The 19,370-nt window shown below is 37.4% G+C and overlaps 1 protein-coding gene across 6 annotated transcripts in view; it reads left to right on the top strand.

Annotated features, from left to right (window-relative positions):
* Positions 1–19,370, top strand: part of LOC125255269 (cadherin-18) — a 265,912-nt gene that overhangs the window by 134,593 nt on the left and 111,949 nt on the right. The window contains exon 3 of one of the 6 annotated variants that reach the window (XM_048170337.1): positions 1,154–1,273. The exons of 4 other annotated variants lie outside the window; for them this stretch is intronic. The gene's annotated coding sequence lies outside the window, so the exon portion shown is untranslated. Of the gene's footprint in view, positions 1–1,153; positions 1,274–8,351; positions 8,619–19,370 lie in introns of those variants that run through there. One more of the 6 variants, XM_048170338.1, reaches the window with a different exon arrangement.

The raw sequence follows: 19,370 nt of genomic DNA, 5'->3' as shown, positions 1-19,370 counted from the left end.
AATATAAGGCATCAGGTGTTGGACATACACCTTATTCTCTAATTGGCTGGGCTTCTATACAAATATTTCCATATTTTAGATAAATATTTATTTATTTTATTTCACTTTTTTTTTTTTTATTTTACATCACAATAAATATATAAAACAAAAATTAAAGTCAAAAAGAATCGGCATGTATAACCTATTATCTTTCTGTATGCTAGTGAACTCCTGAAAGTGAATATTTTATTAATTCTTATTTTATTTTATTTTATTTGTTAAATTGTTTAATGAAATTTATTGTATTTAATTAATTTTACTCCTTATTTTAAACTTTTTATGTTGTGTGCATTCATGCTAGTGTAATAAATGTGAATTGTATTTACTTTTAGTACATAAACACATTTTAAATTTACATTCAGACCATAGCATACTTGGATACATTTTATATTATATTATATTAAATTATATTATATTATATTATATTATATATTTTTACTTATTATTTTTGCCCACGTGTATATTATCTTTGATTTCTTCTGAAGTCTTTCTATTCTTAGAAAACTAAACATTTTTGATCTGTTTGTTGGTTCTGTTGAATTCAAGAAAGCCATAAATAGCAGTGTTAGTTAGTTTTAGACTTAAAGGTTTTGAAGTTTCAACAGCGTAACACCAAACAGTCACGGTTGAAAGGTCGTCATTGATTTTACCACAAACGTGTTTGAGTCTTCGCCTGCCCTGTGTGTGGCAAACGTTAACGCGTGCACTCCAGGGACAGGGCATATAGTGTGTGTGAATGATAAATGGCTGGAATGAGTGAAGTTGAGAAGTCAGTGACTGCCTCGTGTCCCTGCTGTCTTTCAACAGTCCTCCTTTCCTCAGCCTTCACCTCTTCTTCTCACCGGTTTAATCGTCCGACACTTCACACGCTCCACCTCTCGCTCCCTTCTCCTCCACGCCTCTTCCTGCTGTCCAACTAATTGATGGGTGAAGACGCTGGAGAGGCCTTCACTCCTTCTTTTCTATCTTTTTTTTAATATCTATCCTTTCAAAGGTGATGGAGACTCGTGAAGGGCCTCTCATTCCCACTCCCCATCTCCTCAACTCGTTTTTTTACTCCCTCCTTCGCTACGTCTCATCCTTTCTTCATTATTCATTAAGTTTCCCTTCAAAGCCCCAGAGAGAAGCCAGAGAGAGCGAGAGAGAGAAGATACGCAGCTGGACTTCAGCTCACCTGCAGGAGGGAGAGGAGAAAATGAGCGAGGGATGACAGACTGATATAATAAAATGAAAGGTATAATCTGTGAGATTTTGGCTACATTTACACTGCACATCTTGATAGTTTGACATACATTATATCCAATTAATTTTCAGTTTACATTTTTTAGACAACTGACTCTGTTTGCAATGCAAATTGTTCTTTGTTCTTGTTGCATTGCAAATTGTTCTTTGCTGTGTTATCAGTGGACATAGATACTTAAATGCTTTTGTTTGCGTTTGGTTTGCACTGACATCATGGGTAAAGCTTACCATAGGTTTTTTTCCGCTCTGCAGCCAAGCAGAGCTTTGGAAGCTTATTCATGCTTTGGTAACATCACAGATTGACTATTGCAATTCTCATTTATTTGGTGTTCCTGAAAAACAACTTCACTGTGGTTAATTCAGAACTCAGCTGCAAGGATTGTTACCCATTCACTTATGTCTGACCATATTACACCTATTCTTGCCATGCCATCGAGAATTCGCTATGAATATTCACAAAGTTGGAATGCTGTGCTTTAAAACGATACCAAACTTGTGCTGAGGGAAAAGCCAGTAGTCAAGAAGCGAGCAGAGAGAAAAAAAAACAAAAAAACCCCTGCATTTTTCATGGTCAAAGGAAAGGTACTCCTGTCAGAAAATGTACAAATAAAGATACTTTTAGATGTTTAATTGCTATTTGGATCATTGGGATCATTGTAATGTTTTTGCTAGTTTATACAAACTGGACAAGTGTTAATCATCAAGAAGCCACAATAATAATAACCTATAATGGCAAAATATGTTATTAAATTACGCAAAGATGAAACTGAACTGAAACCTGTACACTTTGCATTCAGAAAACATGTTAAGTAGACTGTGATAGTGCAGCAGACGTTATTTACATAAACATTGACCCGCTGACTAGTTGAATGACAAGTCAGTGGCTCAATGTTTATGTAAATTATGTAAATGACTGACAATATTCTGTACAGCGTTAGTGCTGTTTGCTTCTTCACATAGTAAAAATAAAATGAGACTAAATGACCAAAGACCAAATATGTTCACATGGGGTGTAGTAATGAATTGAAAAGATTGGGGGCACATTATAAACCTTATTAGCCTGGCTCATGAATATTAATTAGGTGACATAGCTTTCACCCGGTAGTCGCAAATGATGTGCTGAAAGTAGAAAAGTGGGTGGCAATCATATTAGGGTTATAGTTTGCCGATTGCATGTTAGTTTGTTCAGTCAAAGGTGCAATACGCTTTCTCTTAAAGTTGGCATGAAATGAAAATTCACCCTTAATTATTTTTCTAAATGCATTTTATAGATCTTATTGTGAATGATTCTTCCATGTATGGCTCTTTGACCTTGTAATGCTTAAAGGTTTAGTTCACCCAAAAATGAAATGTCTGTCATTAATTACTCACCCTCATGTCGTTCCACACCTGTAAGACCTTTGTTCATCTTTGGAACACAAATTAAGGTATTTTTGATGATATCAGGGAACCGGCTTTACTGACGAAATGCGCGTGAGAATCGCATGCGATATATCGCCCAGCCCTACTACAGTGGTTCAACCTTAAAGGGTTAGTTCACCCAAAAATGAAAATAATGTAATTTATTACTCACCCTCATGTCGTTCCACACCCGTAAGACCTTCGTTCATCTTTGGAACGCAAATTAAGATATTTTTGTTGAAATCCGATGGCTCTGTGAGGCCTGCATAGACAGCAATGACATTTACTCTCTCAAGATTCATTAATGTACTAAAAAACATATTTAACAGTGGTTCAATATTAATATTATAAAGCGACGAGAATATTTTTTGGTGAGCCAAAAAAAAAAAAAATTGACTTGTATAATGATGGCCGATTTCAAAACACTGCTTCATGAAGCTTCGGAGTTATGAATCTTTTGTGTCGAATCATGATTCGGATCACGTATCAAACCGCCAAACTGCTGAAATCACGTGACTTTGGCGCTCTGAACCGCTGATTCGACACAAAAGATTCATAACGCTCCGTTTGAAGTTTTCAATTTTCAGTTGTAGTATTTTAAAAAGGTATTTGAAATAATAAACTAAATGCAATGTAGTGTTTTCAAAAATATAGATTTTTTGATACATATCGATACTGAAATATCTGAAACGCTTCCAGTACTAATTTTCTGCAGAATAGAGACAATACCAGCTGCTCTTTTTTCGCTCTCTCATCTCTCCGACAGCGAGTTGACACACAAACCCGCCTCCCCTCGTTCACTCATTTCATTTGCTACAGAAGAATGTTGTTGGTGTTACAGGGCTTGAATTTCAGTGTGGGATTGCACGTATTGTGCAAAAATGACTATTTTCCTGTAGATTTTGTGCTTACATCTAAAATGCACACACATAAAGCCGCCTCTCAGTACTAAATTGAGTTCTTTTTCACTGCTTATTCCACTTAAACAGTCAAATACACACAAAATAATGTAGAAATGCCAGTCTTGGCGAGTTTTCAGATAAACACAGTCAGTTATGTTTTATTGAATGTAAACAGTTGAGAAAGAAAACACATGTGTAACAGTATAATGGATCCATGCAGCAGGTCTTAACACTCTGAGGTCTAAAAACGCGCCGGCGCGTTTTGCAGGTTTTTTTTCACATTGCAGCAAAACAGACTTAAAATACTCCGTCATGTTTTGTCATAGAAACATAAGTAATACATCAATTGAAACTATAGAATATCTCCTTTTATTTGTATACACTCAGAGTAAAAACAAAATGTTGTGCTTTTTGTAAAATAAAGAAAACTAACATGATGCGTGATCTCTCATCTCCCTCTGAACGAAGTCCAATCTGATAGTTCTCAGAAAATGAAGTGTAACTTAGTGAATACTAATCACAAAAAATTCATACTTATGTCTAACAAAACGTTGAAATGTCAGGTTTTAAATCGTGCAAGTCAAATCGAAAACAAACATTCTGTGTTTATGTAATCTGTATGAAAAGAGAGCCATGTCAGAAGTCCGTGATTCAGCTCATTACCCACTAATGCGGCCACGCCCACGGAGCCAGCGCTATTCACAGGCAAATTCAGAGACAACACATGCATTCATCATCTCAATCGTGTATTTATTGCCTTGAAAATTGTTTATCTGGATGAAAAAGCCATGGTTAGCGATCTCTGGAAGACATTCAGTAAATTCCTGTTTGTTTTCTTCTATTGATAAGTTTTAAGTGAGTTTTTGTTTCTTTAGCGCCCTCCGGCTGTAGTATGAATTGGTAAACACCATTCATGGAATATCGTCTTCTTCTTAGGTGAATTTGTGGACTAAAATGCACAGAGCGCCCTCCGGCTGCAGTATGAATTGCAAACACCAGCGCTCATAGAGATAACAATGAATATTAAATAAAAAATAACTCCTCTGTATAGAAAATTGACATAAACATATGAGAATCCTATATTTCTCCAAATGTGCATGCTTTTAAACTAAAAGCCTATATTCAGACTCTTTGCATCACAGAAATACATTATATTTTAAAGTATAATATAAAACCATTATTTTATATTGTAATAAAATTTTCTGTATGTTTCATATACCATGATGAGCTTGAGACATCACAGAAGTTTTTTTTCACAGCCTACCTGACTGAAATGCCTCATTAATATGCAAGTCTTTTCAGGTCATTACTATTCAATTCTTTTGTCTTCACAGGTGAGAATGAGCCATTATTCATGGAGATTCACGCCTCCTCGCATACCGTGTTTCTTGGCAAAAAGTGTCTTACAAAAACTAAATCAGTATATTGTTATAAATGAAAGAGTAGTCAGCATAATTTTTACATAATTTTGAAGCAAAAACTCTAGTCTACAACCTTCAATACCCAAAAGTCTTGTGAACACAGATTTAATATACTTTTATTGGCCTTATATCAGTGACTTAAGTTTTTTGTTTTTTCAGTAACCACGCATAAACGTTATTCCTTCAAAAACACAAACATGTACACACATGTTCCTCACATATTATGGTAGCCTAGTTTGTGCTGAATACAGTGTAATGACACTTGTGTCATTAATATGTTTATGAACAACTGAAAAAAGCACAAATGTCAGGGCATGTCAAAACTTCTCCAGGCCCCAAATCAGCCTCAGACTCCAGAGGGTTAAAGTGACAGTAGCCTAATATACCTGCTGCCAAATTATGAGATAAAATTAAAAATATCTATATGGCAGTTTTCCCCTGTGGTATCGATGTCAAAATTGTGGCCAGTGAATGCCAAATATGCTGAGTGGCTAGTAACTTTGGAAAACCGCTTGCCACGGTGGCTAGTGAGCAAAAAAGTTAATGTCAAGCCCTGCTGGTGAAATATGCAGGACGTCTCCAATGCAGGACGCCCCTCCACAGTTGACTGCAAGCTCGCATTCATTTTTGAATGCACTGCCCACATCTCAAAATTCAATCAACAACAGTCCCCGCACTATTTATTTATTTATTTCAGTAATCCGATAAAGTCAGATGTATGTCAAGTTAGTAAGAAAGCAAATCCAAGCAAATCAAAGCTCTCAAAATACATTTTTTGCTCAGAAATTGGAGAACGATGAACTTAGACATTTCAAAAAGTGAGTTATGATGGTTGCTGTGCATATAAATTTCCTTGTAGGTATAAAAATATGCATTTTTGCAAGTATGACAAATCTGAAATGGCAGAACCAGGTAGTTTAGAAGTAGGTAAAATGACCAAATGTCATATTTATTAACACATTTGAAGGTGTCCTAAATATAATTCAGTGCGTCAAAAATATCTATGAAAAAAATTAGTTGACCGTGTCAATGCAGCCTTGAGTGGAGAGAAATAAAGCATGTTTACAACAACACGGTGTTACGTTCTGCTGGTATAGAGATGAGGCAGATCCGGATTTCCACAATCATACAATATATTTAATGAACAACAGGCAAGGAGTACCACACATACACTTTACACAACATTTAGTAACATTTAAGACGGACAAGGAGTGAAGGGAGTGAGTGCAATATAAAGGGTGTGCTGATGAGAGAGTCCAGGTGCAGGTGATCCGTGATGATGGGGAGATGACGAGGGAAGTGAGTGCAGGTGACGAAACAGGAGGATACTGGGAAATGGAGTCCAGGGGAACAAGGGATCTGTAACAGTACTCCCCCCTCCCGGTAGGCGCGACCTCGCGCCGTAGATGGAGACAGCGGGCGCCCTGGAGACCTCATGCAGGTGCAGGGAGAGGAGCGGACAGGAACGGAGGTCTCCAGGGCGGATCCATGAACCATGGCGGGTCTGGAGCCATGGGCAGCCATGGCGGGTCTGGAGCCGTGGGCAGCCATGGCGGGTCTGGAGCCGTGGGCAGCCATGGCGGGTCTGGATGGAGGATCAGGTGCAGCGGGCTGCCGTGGAGGATCAGGTGCAGCGGGCTGCCGTGGAGGATCAGGTGCAGCGGGCTGCCGTGGAGGATCAGGTGCAGCGGGCTGCCGTGGAGGGTCAGGTGCAGCGTGCTGCCGTGGAGGGTCAGGTACCCTAGTGGGCTTTGCCGCTTCAGAAACCCCGCCCAGGAGTTCCCCACCCACAGGTACCGGAACGGGTACTAGGCCCCCCCCAAAAAAATACATGGGGAATTTAATGAGAGTCTTTAAAAGTCTGAGGAAGGGCTTGTTTCTGTGGGCAGGAGCGGGCCTTAGGGCGGTGGAGCATTGAGCTGAGGGCTCGGCGGCGGTTGGAGCGGCTGGCTCGGCGGCGGCTGGAGCTGAGGGCTCGGCGAAGGAGCGTGGGGATTCTGGCTCGGCGGCGGAGACTGGCGCTGCTTGCTCGGCGGCGGAGACTGGCGCTGCTTGCTCAGCGGCGGAGACTGGCGCTGCAGGCTCGGCGGCGGAGACTGGACATGCAGCCTCGGCGGCGGAGACTGGAGAGCTTGGCTCGGCGGAGACTGGAGAGCTTGGCTCGGCGGAGATTGGAGAGCTTGGCTCGGCGGAGACTGGAGAAACTAGCTCGGAGAAAAAGTCTATAAGCCAGGCCGCATCATCTGGCGGCTTGCACAGAGTTGGAGCGGCAGGCTCGGAAAGGGCTGGAGCGGGCCCTGGAGAGACTGGAGCGGGCTCTGGAGAGACTGGAGCGGGTCTCTTCTTCCTCCTCCGCTTACGGGACCCAGTGGAGGAGTGTGGGTTCCGTGTAGGACAGGCAAGGAGTTCGCTGGAGGGGTATGCGGAGGAAGACGGTGGCTGACTGACTGGCCCGGCCAACCATGTTTCTGGATGGACTAGAGACAGACACCCATCCTGAACCCAATCAACTACGAATTTGGAGTCATTTAACCATAAAATGGAATTTATAGTTTTGCTTAAGGAGAAACGATAATCGGGTTCACCAAAACGGATGGTGTCATCATCTAGTCCATCCAGAAACAGGGAGATCAAACATGCTTCAGGCCAGTCAGACAACACAGCAAGCTCAACGAACTCCTCCACATACCTTTCCAGCGAACGACCCACCTGAAGAAGCCCGATGAGCCGATCGCCTGCTGTTAGAGGTGTTGGAGGAGCGGAAGTTGGAGCCAGGGAAATCATCCACGAGTCCATGTTTCCGTTGTGGAAATCCAGGCGTTTTTAAGGTCCGTCTTTCTGTTACAGTATGCTGGTGTAGAGATGAGGCAGATCCGGATTTCCACAATCATACAATATATTTAATGAACAACAGGCAAGGAGTACCACACATACACTTTACACAACATTTAGTAACATTTAAGACGGACAAGGAGTGAAGGGAGTGAGTGCAATATAAAGGGTGTGCTGATGAGAGAGTCCAGGTGCAGGTGATCCGTGATGATGGGGAGATGACGAGGGAAGTGAGTGCAGGTGACGAAACAGGATGATACTGGGAAATGGAGTCCAGGGGAACAAGGGATCTGTAACACACGGACCCTACAGGGGAAAAAAAAAAAAAAAGAAAGTGAGAGAGAAAAAAAACATCATTGCACAATAAAATATTACTGGTGATAATATTAATATGATAAAAGAAAAAAAAAATGAAATTAACTCCAAATCAGAGGTAATAAAAATAATGGTCTGCATGCAGTGAATGCAGGCTGTTAGAAATAGAGCCAGAGAGAGAGAGAGAGAGAGCGCGAGAAGCAACGAGGGCTGGCGCACGCATGACGGACGCTCCGTGGGGCCAATCGGAGCTCTCGGCTCGCCTCAGCTGCTGCAGCGGAGGAGCGAGAGAGGATTCTCCCACACACGCGCGCACACACGCATCCTGATCGGAGCAGAGCAGCACACGCTCGACAAGGGAGCGCAGACACGCGGTGACAATGGTACACATGGGACAGAAAGTCTGTTTGGAAACTTTACAGCACGCACCAGAGGCACAGAGACATTTGTGGACTTATATCATTAGGTAATGTGGAATAATTTCCATTCTTATGCATCGTACTGAATGTGTTTTGTGTAGAATGAGAGAGAGTGAGTTATCTGAAGGAAGTTGTGGTGCATCAACCGACTAGAGAAAGTGAGTAATGCCACTATTTTCAAGCATGCACGAGACAAGAAGTCAACATCAGGACAAAAGAGATCTGTATTCAGTGAGCAGTATCTGTTGAGTATCTCCCGCTGTGCCGTGTGAACTAAATCTTCTACAGACTCCGTTTGGCCGTGTATGTGATGATGTGCGCTTCATCAGATTGCCAGACGCAGTTGAGAGGTGCATGTCTGCGGCTTATAAGGCTTATCTTCTTACAGCCGCACTTAAAATCCACCGCTCGGCTGGAGCTCTGAGCCGGGGTCGCGCCGTCATCCAGACGAAAGGAGGGGAAGATATCAGGGGAGGCAGATGAATGCTAATAATGTTTGGGTAGATTCCACTGCCAGAGAAGAAGTTGTTGGAGCACGGTCTGCATGTGTGGTGTCAGGTGCTTTGTGTCTGTCTGTCTTTCTGTCTGCTTAATGTTACTTTTCTTCAAAGGCAGCTTGTTTTCTTATTGGTACACCCTCCTCGCACACACAGAGATGCACAGACAAAGCTGTTTGCTGTTCTAGACACAGCGTTGCTCTATTACAGCCTCTGAAAGGATGGTTGTGGTTCGATACAGAGTGTGTGCTGTTGGACTGTCAGTGGGTTAAATGGAAGATTTCATGAGATGGAAAGAAAACGATGGTGAAAGAGATAAAGAAAGCTTTCTGAGTCTGCTGTGTGTGGAGAGCATCCATTCTCGGCTGCTTCTTCTGAAATGATTCAATTTGGGCCACTTTGCAGAGGAGTTGGTTGTAGGATTTGAGAGGGATTTGATTCTCACCAGAGAGCAGCAGCGTTCGGCTGTATAAATCACCCTCGGCCGATTGACACACAGGCCTAGATACATATAGCAATGATGTGGATGTTTCCAAAAGGAAAATCTAGTGATTCTTCACATCCTGTTACTTCATTTTGACAATGCATGACATGCATGGACAAAGCTTTTTGTTGAAAACTAAAGAAATTAGATAAAGAGCAGGAATGGGATCAAGACATGCATGGCAGATTCAAACCTGCATGTTCTGCTCAAAGGAGTACATGCACTAATTGCTAAACCACGGTACCAAAACATTCTCTTCTTCTTTTTAATAATAATAATAATAATAATAATTATTATTATTATTATTATAACAATAAAACCATTTTTATTTATTATTTTTTTTTTTTATGAGAGATCCTAGCCAAGTTAAAACCTATAAAATATTAGGAATTCTATGTTAATAAAAACAATATTTAATTATTTATACATAAAAAACATACACATATGGGCTAATAACAACAACAACAACAATAATAGTAATAATAATAATAATCATATATTTGTCATGCCCCTGCCCCACACAATGTTCTCTTTTAATGTTACCTTTTTTCCCCCCTTACCTGTTTGCATCCCTGAGATATATATATATATATATATATATATATATATATATATATATATATATATATATATATACACACACACTTTTTTTTATATTTCTGATATATTTTTACTAGTGGGAGCAGTTACCATGTATTATCTGACATAATTAAGATTAATTTTTCTTGGAGTTTAACTATTGTGAATAAACTGTATTAATGAATGAAATGTTCAAGGTGTCTGAATATAATTTTGAATTTTGGTTTGACTGTATACATGTGTGTGTATATATATATATATATATATATATATATATATATATATATATATCACCATTACCAATGGCTATTTGAATGCTTCATTGAAAAAAGTCTACAGACATGTAAACATGTAATGAACCATCTTTGAAGGGTTCAAGGGTTTTAAATAATAAATCAATCAACCTTCACCCTGTTAACTTCTGAAAGGTGGTTCACACAAAACAAAGCAGAAAACCAAAGTGTCAATAAGTGAATGAAACCCTTTAGGCGTTATAACCTTCAGACCTGTCATACTGCTCCTCTAATTCATCTTTCTCAGAGCTGACTTGTCCTAATAGAGCAGGAATACACAGCTTTCTAGTCCAGACAGCTCATTACTTCCTGTAGCCCTTTAATTAAGCAAATACTCTTGATGCTAAAAGCTGCCTGTGTCACAGTTCACAGAAAGTCATTAATACCATGAATTAAACTAGTATTGGAAGCTGATTTGGCTTTGCCTGCAGGAGGCTAGTGTCTATACTTCTCTGTTTGTTGTGTTAGCATGTCTACACAAAGACAAATACTGTGTGTCTTATTGCTAAGTGTTGAGGCAGTGATTTCAAACAGCACTTTGAGGAAAGAAACATCGTTAGGGAGATAAAAAAAAAAAAAAAAAAAGCCAGCAATGAAGTGATTATCCTGCTGTGTGAGATTGTTAAGGATGCTTATGGTTGTCATGAAAGTACCGATTTGTCTCGGTAAAAGAGAAGAATGTATGATGAAACATGAGCATGGATCACAGAGAGTCAGTGATGGCAATCTTCATCCTTTCATTGTTTACTTCTGCTGTTCCTTTGGTTCATTGTCTTTCTTCTGTCTTTCCTTTTCTTCTCTATCTTGAATGTGTTATTCTGTATGTTGTATACCATACTTCCTTTCTCATCCTGAACCCTCTTCTTTCCCTTTTTCTTTTCTCTTGTTTGCATGTCCCTTATCTATCTTGGCTCCTTTCCCTTTCATTTCCATTTCACTTCCCTTTACATTGATTCACTGTTGCCTTTCCCTTTCATTTTTCCTCTTCCCTTTCCTTTTTCTATCCCTTCACTTTTCTGTTTCCTCTTCTTTGCCTGTCCCTTCACTTTTCTCTTCCACTTTTATTTCCTGCCCTTTTCCATTTTTCCTTCATGTTCCTCTTGTTCATATTTCCTTCAGTTTTTTTTGCCCCTTCCCCTTTAATTTCCATTCTCCTCATTCCCCTTTTTCACATTTTCCTTCCCTTTCTTTAATTTTCCTCTTCCCTTCCCCTTCACATCACTTCCCTTCTTATATCTCCCCTTATCCCTTTTAGCCTCTTTCCCGGTCCTTTTACTTTTCTTTTCCTCTTTTATTTCCTGCCTCTTTCCCTTTTTTCCTTTTCCCTTTCTTTTTTCCTTTTATCTTGCCCTTTCCTTCCTTTTCCTTTTTGTCCTTTCCCTTTTTTTCTTTCTCCTTCTCCATCCCCTTCAATTTCTTTTACTCTACCCTTTACCTTCAATCTTCTCTTCCCTTTTCCTTTCTCACCCTTTTCCTTTTATTGTTTCCCTTTTCACTTTCCCATTCCTTCCTTTCCCCTTCCCCTTTCATTTCCTTTCTTGTTCCTCTTCCCTTTACCTTTCCTTTTGCATTCTCTTCCATCTATAGTATTCCCATTCCCACTCCTTGATTTTCTTCCCCTCTCCTTTTCTTTTTCCTCCCCCCTTCCCACTCTTTCTTTTTTCACCCCATCATCATTTTTTTTTTTTCATTTCTTGTGCCACATTTGAAGGCTTTAAGACATTTCACGACACCATTGGTATTTTATGGAAGTACTATATTCATAAAACTGATTTGTTTACCGCACCAAAGGTTATATCACCTCATTTATCTCTCTATCACTCTTTATCTCTCGCTCTGTCATTTCTGAAGTCTAGCATTCGTGCATCTTTATCTGGTCTCCTACCTCAGAATTTCCCATGAGCTTCACTCCTCATCAGCTCTCGTGACAGGACAAGTTATGAGAGAAGCAGAACTCAGTAAAACAATATGGCTCACTTCAAAACACATACTCATAGACTCATACAAGCCAATAATCTCTTTCTCTCTCACTCAAATACACAGAGGGAGGATTCACTAAGAATGAACTGCACCCACTGATGGCAGTTTTTATTTGCTTACAATATTTTAATGCTAATGTTAAAAGACCAAATTCAGTATACACCTTATTGGTAATGCATACTATATACAGGCAAGCAGATGAACCCAGAATATAAATGCAACACAACATTTCTTGTTAAGCGTTTTTCCATAAAAAAATTGCTTAACCATTCAGCCCACTGCATTAATATTCTTGGCTTATATGCTCATCTCTATATAGTATGCATCATCAATAACATGTTTTAGTACATTAAGGCACTTTAAGTGTTTTCACATTAAGTGTTTTAGAATATCTCACTGCTCTTTTTAATGATTGAAATACTGCAGCAAACTTGCATTTTGTTCGCATATTTTTGTTTTTCTTCTTTTGAGATGGAAAATTGACAGGCCTGTAATGCAGTTCTGTGGATGTTTTGCCCATCAGACCTCCATGCCAGTCACATGATTGAAAACTACACTCTGATTCTAGGTTAAAAACAACCCAAATTGGGTTAAAAAAATGGACAAACCCAGCAGTTGGGTTAAATGTTTGCCCAAACTGCTTGGTAGTTTTATTTAACCCAACTATTGTTTAAGAATTACTGTATTACTTGCTATGAATCCAAAATATGTTGGAAATTAACATTTATTAATGTTTAGTAAATGAACATCTATTATTAAGTTAACAATTAACAATTAATTATTAATTAATAATAATTAAACAATAAATATTAATTAAATTGCTTATTAATAAATGTTCACCATTTGATTATTATTGTTGCCTCTAGTAATTATGTGTCTGATTTTTATGTTTTTTCTATTTCTAACCCTTTTTTGGGTTCATTTTAAGGCAGTCATATAGTAATTTTTAAACAATAGTTGAGTTAAATAAAACTGCCCAGCACGTTGGGCAAATATACAAAACCACTGGGTTAAAATAACCCAATTGCTGAGTTTGTCCATTTTCAGCCTAACTTGGTTTGTTTTTAACCCAGCGTTTTTTAATGTGTATTAAGTAAACATTTTTGCATTATTACAGAATGCTTTTGATTGGTGCTAATGGTGTAACTTGCAGCAAGCCAATAGTATATTTATAATAAACCAAATTTACATTTTAAAAGCTATGTTTGCTCTGAAAAGAACTTTACACAGTTATTGAACTGAACTGAATCAATACTTACTGTAAATGACTTGAACTGAATAACGGCACTGTTGTCTTCTGTAGAGATGCTTTATTTCTAAATTCGATTTTGTCTCAGATGTGAAGTTTGCATCATTGATCATTACAGTATTTTCCTGTTTATTACTGTGAACATGCTTTGAAGCAATCTGTTTTGTATAAAGTGCTATATAAATAAAGATAACTTGACTTGAAAAGGATGATAATGACTTAATTGAAACACAGTGCAGGCCTTTTCTGTGCATTTAGTACCTGGCTAAACTAGTTTGTGGGTTGTTAGTGAATAAAACACAGTTTTTTTTTTTTTTGCTCTTTAATGCTGTATAGTGCTTTTGCTCCAGTATCTTTCAATTAAATTGTCTCATGTAGTTTCTTATTGCAGTCTTGTCGGAGTGCTATAAACTCTTGATTGGCTGAACAGAGGAAAAAGGCAGTCATGATAAAAAAATTTTTACTAATGCTCAATAGAATCATCTTTACACACAAACACACACATGCATACTCATCCCATACACTCATGGATACAAAAGCCACTTCACACATCACGCAGTAAATTAGACTGCAGGGGAAACGTGCCTTCCTGCTAATTGCTTTGAAATAACACACTCATCCGAACACGTACAGCCACCTGTGACTAGATGAGAACAGGCTGCGGTAGATAATGCAAAGAAAGAGCAGTAGAAATGTTCACGGGGAGCGTGCCCCAAATCCAACTCACTGGATGGTTTGGTTCGAAGGTGTGAGGCAGATAGACAGAAAAAAGAAACATACTCAGAAGCTGCGGAAATGTGAATAAGCTGTTCTGGGAAATGCAGAAGGTGAAAAAGGAATTCTGTGTGTGTCACAGTGAAAAAGATGATATAGAGCTAGAACAAATGTGATAAAAGAGAGAAGCCTATTAAACTCCAATGTTGATTATTTTAGAGACCACAGTCATGAACCTGAATTAACTCAAAACACAGCCTTTCATTGCAGGTGGCCATTTTGTTACAGAGCAGATGTCATACAAATAAGTGAATAATAACTTATTTTGGACGCTACAAAGTATTACAAAGTCTGTAACTTCTCCAACAATTAGGTTGAGACTGTGCTACCCAACTTAAACCAGAGCGACTGGAGTAGGCCAGACTGGATTAGAGTGAAGCACATCCCGATATCGCTGCTTGTTTCACTGATCCATCTGTGTCCAAATTGATCTGTTCTCGTCACTCAGACTGTTTGGAGCAGTGCTGTCTGTGGTTTAGAAATGTAAAAGTATCTGCTCAGTGGCTGTTCAATGGGTCGCACTGTGTGGTTTAATTGGGTTATATATAAAATATATAAACCAGCCTGTGTGGCTATGAGGAAGATTTACTGTAAGAGGTAATTTGACATGTAGATACAATGGCCAAATGAAATATATACGAGATTAATTTAGCTTTTAGCTATTATAATGTATTATAAAGTTTCTTTATAGATTAAAACGGGTTACATTTATTAAATGATTGCATTGCTTCTAGACTCTTAAAAATGAATGGCCATAGATGGTTCCAAGAAAAATCTTTAACATCCGTAAAACCTTTCCATTGCACAAAATGTTATTTATAATAGAAAAAAAAAATCTTTAGATTATTAAAATGCTCTTCATACTGAGAAAAAAATGGCTCTTTTTAAGAACTGCTCACTGAAAGTTTTTTTGGGGAACCAACAATGGTTCTTCGATGGCACTGCTGTGAAAAAACATTTTGGAAACCATTTTTATTTTTTAGAGTGTTTTTGAAACGCAAATACATTGATGGATTCCAAAGAAAAATGTCACTGTCTAAAGGTTCCTCTGTGACCGCAAAGGGAAGTAAAACCATTTTGAAACCATTATTTTTGAGAATCCACCGTAGAAAGCAGCTGTGTGCAAAGATCATAAAGATCATCAGATCAGTTTCATAACCCAGAGCGGCGTTGAGAGCCATTGATCATGCATTATTGCTTGTCAGGATGTAACATTAGGGGTTCTCGGACGGTTGTCATAATCAATAGTATTGTTCCTGTTTATGGCCATTTGACTTTTCTGTCCGACCTCGCAGTGTCCATCTAAACTTGCGTGAATCATTATGATTCCAAAGGGCAGAAGCATGACAAATCGAACAGCTCAAGGGCTATTTATACATTACATCTGACACGTAGCAGGAAATCAGGGACATAAAGTCATCACCTGTGGGCACCTGGGAGCTCTTTGTGCTGAAAAAACTGACGCTGTTTCCATTTCCAATGGCTCCGGTGCCCCGCTGAGGTTCCCCAGAGACAAAACAGGCACTCAGGGGTCACCTAGGGAAACATTTTTGTGTGCATTAAAAAGTTATTTTACTCGCTTATAGAGAGAATGATGCAACTTGATGTTGAAAGATCTAAAGGCTATAAAAAGCACAGCATATGTTAGTTTAAAATTGAGAATTACTATAAAATGTTTATTTCATAGAGCTAAATCAGGAGCTTAAGTGCTTGAAAGTGTTTGAATATGAGTGTCTATTAGTTCTCAATTTAAATGGTCTGTGTTTTAAATAGCAGTTAAGAGACATCATGATTTAATAATATTTTTATCTTTCTGCAAGGATCCCCAGGGCTTCCTTTGAGCTTCAGCCTTTATGTTTTCTCCTTTCCATTTATGTATCATTTATTTATTTCACATGCTCATCATCAGTGGCGAGGCCCAACCAACAAGCAGTGATGCACGAGCATTTGTACCGTGGAGGAAAAGGTATTACTAATAAAGACATGTTAAATTGTGTGCTAACTAGCACTAGAGGTGTTTTCATGTTTTTCATGAAAAGCTGCAAGTAAGCTGAGCACTAGGTTGTGGAAAATGCAGAAGACTATATCAGTTTTTGTTAGTAACGTAATCCATTACATTACACATTTAAGGTTAATATAATCGGACTACTTTTTGATTACTTTTAGATTACTTTTGATCTAACTCGTTTATCACATTGATTTGAATAGGATCATCTTGTACCATATTGATATTAAAAAAATACCAAATAATATAAAAAGAAGTGAAAGAAAATATATTTGTAACGTAATATAATCTAATTGCAAGTACTATCTATCTATCCAACTATATATATATATATATATATATATATATATATATATATATATATATATATATATACAGGGCTGGGAAGGTTACTTTTAGAATGTATTTCACTACAGATTACAAAATACATGCTTTAAAAAGTAATCAGTAACGTATTTCGTTACATTACTCAAGTTTAGTAACTTAATCTAAATACTATGGAATACTTTGAAATACTTAACACAAAAGACCATATTAACTTGATGTTCTGTTTTAAGTTTACAACCTGTAATTAAAAATGACCTCTAACCACCAGGATTTGGTTTTCCACTAAATTGTATTTTTAACATCAGTTAGCCTACAAAATATATATCTGCAGTTTATTAGACATAACCTATGTGTTGGTAAAGAATATATATATATATATATATATATATATATATATATATATATATATATATATATATATATATATATATATATATTTCTTTTAACATCACATCTATATATAATTACTATTGATATATCATTCCTAAATTATATTTTTATATTTGTAAAAATGTGCATCAGAGGGATAACAAAATATTAAATAACAATAAAATATTGTTAGTAATATAAGTTGTTTTATAGGTGTATAGAGATTAATTGACACAGTGGTTTAAATTGTTTTATTAACAAAGTTTATTAGTAACATTTAGAATGTTTATAAAGAAAATGAAATGAAATGATCTACCCAATAATCTCGAGAGAAGGCCTATATTCAAAGCTGACACACCTACGGTTTCTCAACAGTTTTTTGCATCTCTCCACCACCACATTTTACAGGTTTGGAAAAAAATATGATCGTTTTGTGTGAACTATCCCTAGTATAAATATGTTTATACTAATATTTAACCTTAGTCTACTGATAGCTGCATTAATATTAACCATATAAACAACAAACAGCAAAGATTTTTTAATAATCATTTATTTAATTTTTTTAATTATATTTAGTGATGCACCTATTTTGATTTTTCATAGCCAACAGAAGCAAATTGGCTGATTCTGATACTGGTTGCAGATTATATTTTAAAGCAAATTTATTTGTTGTTTATTTGTTCAAAAAATGTGTAGCTCTTTGATATTAGAGGCAAACACTGGATTTTTATCACAATCTTAACAAAGATGTTATGAACATGAGCATGATCAGTTGTTTTTCATTTAAATTATTGTATAATTTTAAGATTAATAGCAAAAACAGCATGGTCTGACTATAACTTTGTGAAATTATGCTACATAAGACACCTGCATGAAATGTAAATTCACTCTCTGACAGTAGATGGCGCTTATGGAACAGCAGTGATATAGCGTTTCCATGGTTACCACTATATACAAACTAAGCAGTTGCGCTGGAGATAAGAGCAAAAGCCATCAAAACTTTTCTGAAGACAGTTCCCTTCAAAGATACATTCATATCAACCCCAATTTAATATTTAGATTATTCTTCCTATGTTTCACGAGCAGTGAGCTTGTGCATGGTGCAGTATTTTCTCTGCTGGCCCGTCTGTTCTCCTCTTTGTGTCTGTTTTCAGCGCGTGCCTGTGTTAACGTCCTGTTGACAGGCTTAGTAAATATTTCCTGATATTTTGGGAAATTATTACAAGGCTGTTTGTTTGCAAGCCCGTAATAAATATCAAAATAAAACAAAAAAACTTTTGGATTTATGACCTGTGGACTACTGAATTTCTATTTTTGATCATGAACTTGAGTACGTGCCATATACCTATTAAGATTTAAAGTTTGTCTGTAAAGTCCACAAAGAAATTGGCTTTATAAAACATTATTTAACGCACAATTAAGTGGATGTTAATTCTATGAGGATTGTGTGTTATTTTTCAAAGACCTAATAAATTCTTATAAATATTATACGTAGGCTAATGATAACCATACAAAGCTCAACGTACAAGTAAATAGGAAAATAAGGAGTAAATAAGGAAAATAACATTTTCGAAGACCAAGAACAGCTTAGGCCTACCTCAAGATGCTTTTTCAGATTAGATGTTGAATCCTTTGAAGCCGATAGAAGTTTTGTTGCAGGTTTGCACTATGATGTTACTGTACGTCCTTTTTCATGTTTATAAGTAAAACTGTCTTTGAATTTCCACTAGAGAAATGCATTATTCCGTTTCCCCGTCCATTTTCTGCATGCGATCTCATGTCTGCACTCTGCAGGTTGCTAATATCTGAACAGGCAGCGCACGTTTTTTTAAACAGACAGAGTCGGAGAATCATCAACATTGGCTCGTTGGTTAAAAATCCTCAAACAGCTTACGTTAATAGCCAATGAAATGAAATAAATGACATAAAAATTCAAAGTAATCCCTTTGGTAATCTACAATACTTTTTGAATGTAACTGTAATTTGATTACCATCTATTTAAAATGTAACTGTAACAAAATACAGTTACTCAAATTTTTTATTTTAAATACGTAACATCGTTACATGTATTTCGTTACTCCCCAACTAGGGCTGCACGATTTGGGGAAGATGTCATATTGCGATTATTGAGGTCAATATTGCGATTGCGATTTGCGATAGCGATATAATAAACAAATAGTATCATGAGTCATCTTGCTTGGTTCTCAATGAAAATACACACACAGATTACTGATAATGCTGA

This window comes from Megalobrama amblycephala, linkage group LG20, assembly GCF_018812025.1.
Source record: "Megalobrama amblycephala isolate DHTTF-2021 linkage group LG20, ASM1881202v1, whole genome shotgun sequence".
In the NCBI taxonomy this organism is placed as follows: domain Eukaryota; kingdom Metazoa; phylum Chordata; class Actinopteri; order Cypriniformes; family Xenocyprididae; genus Megalobrama; species Megalobrama amblycephala.
The sequence above is the reverse complement of the archived record's forward strand: the minus strand, read 5'-3'. Positions and strand labels throughout refer to the sequence as shown.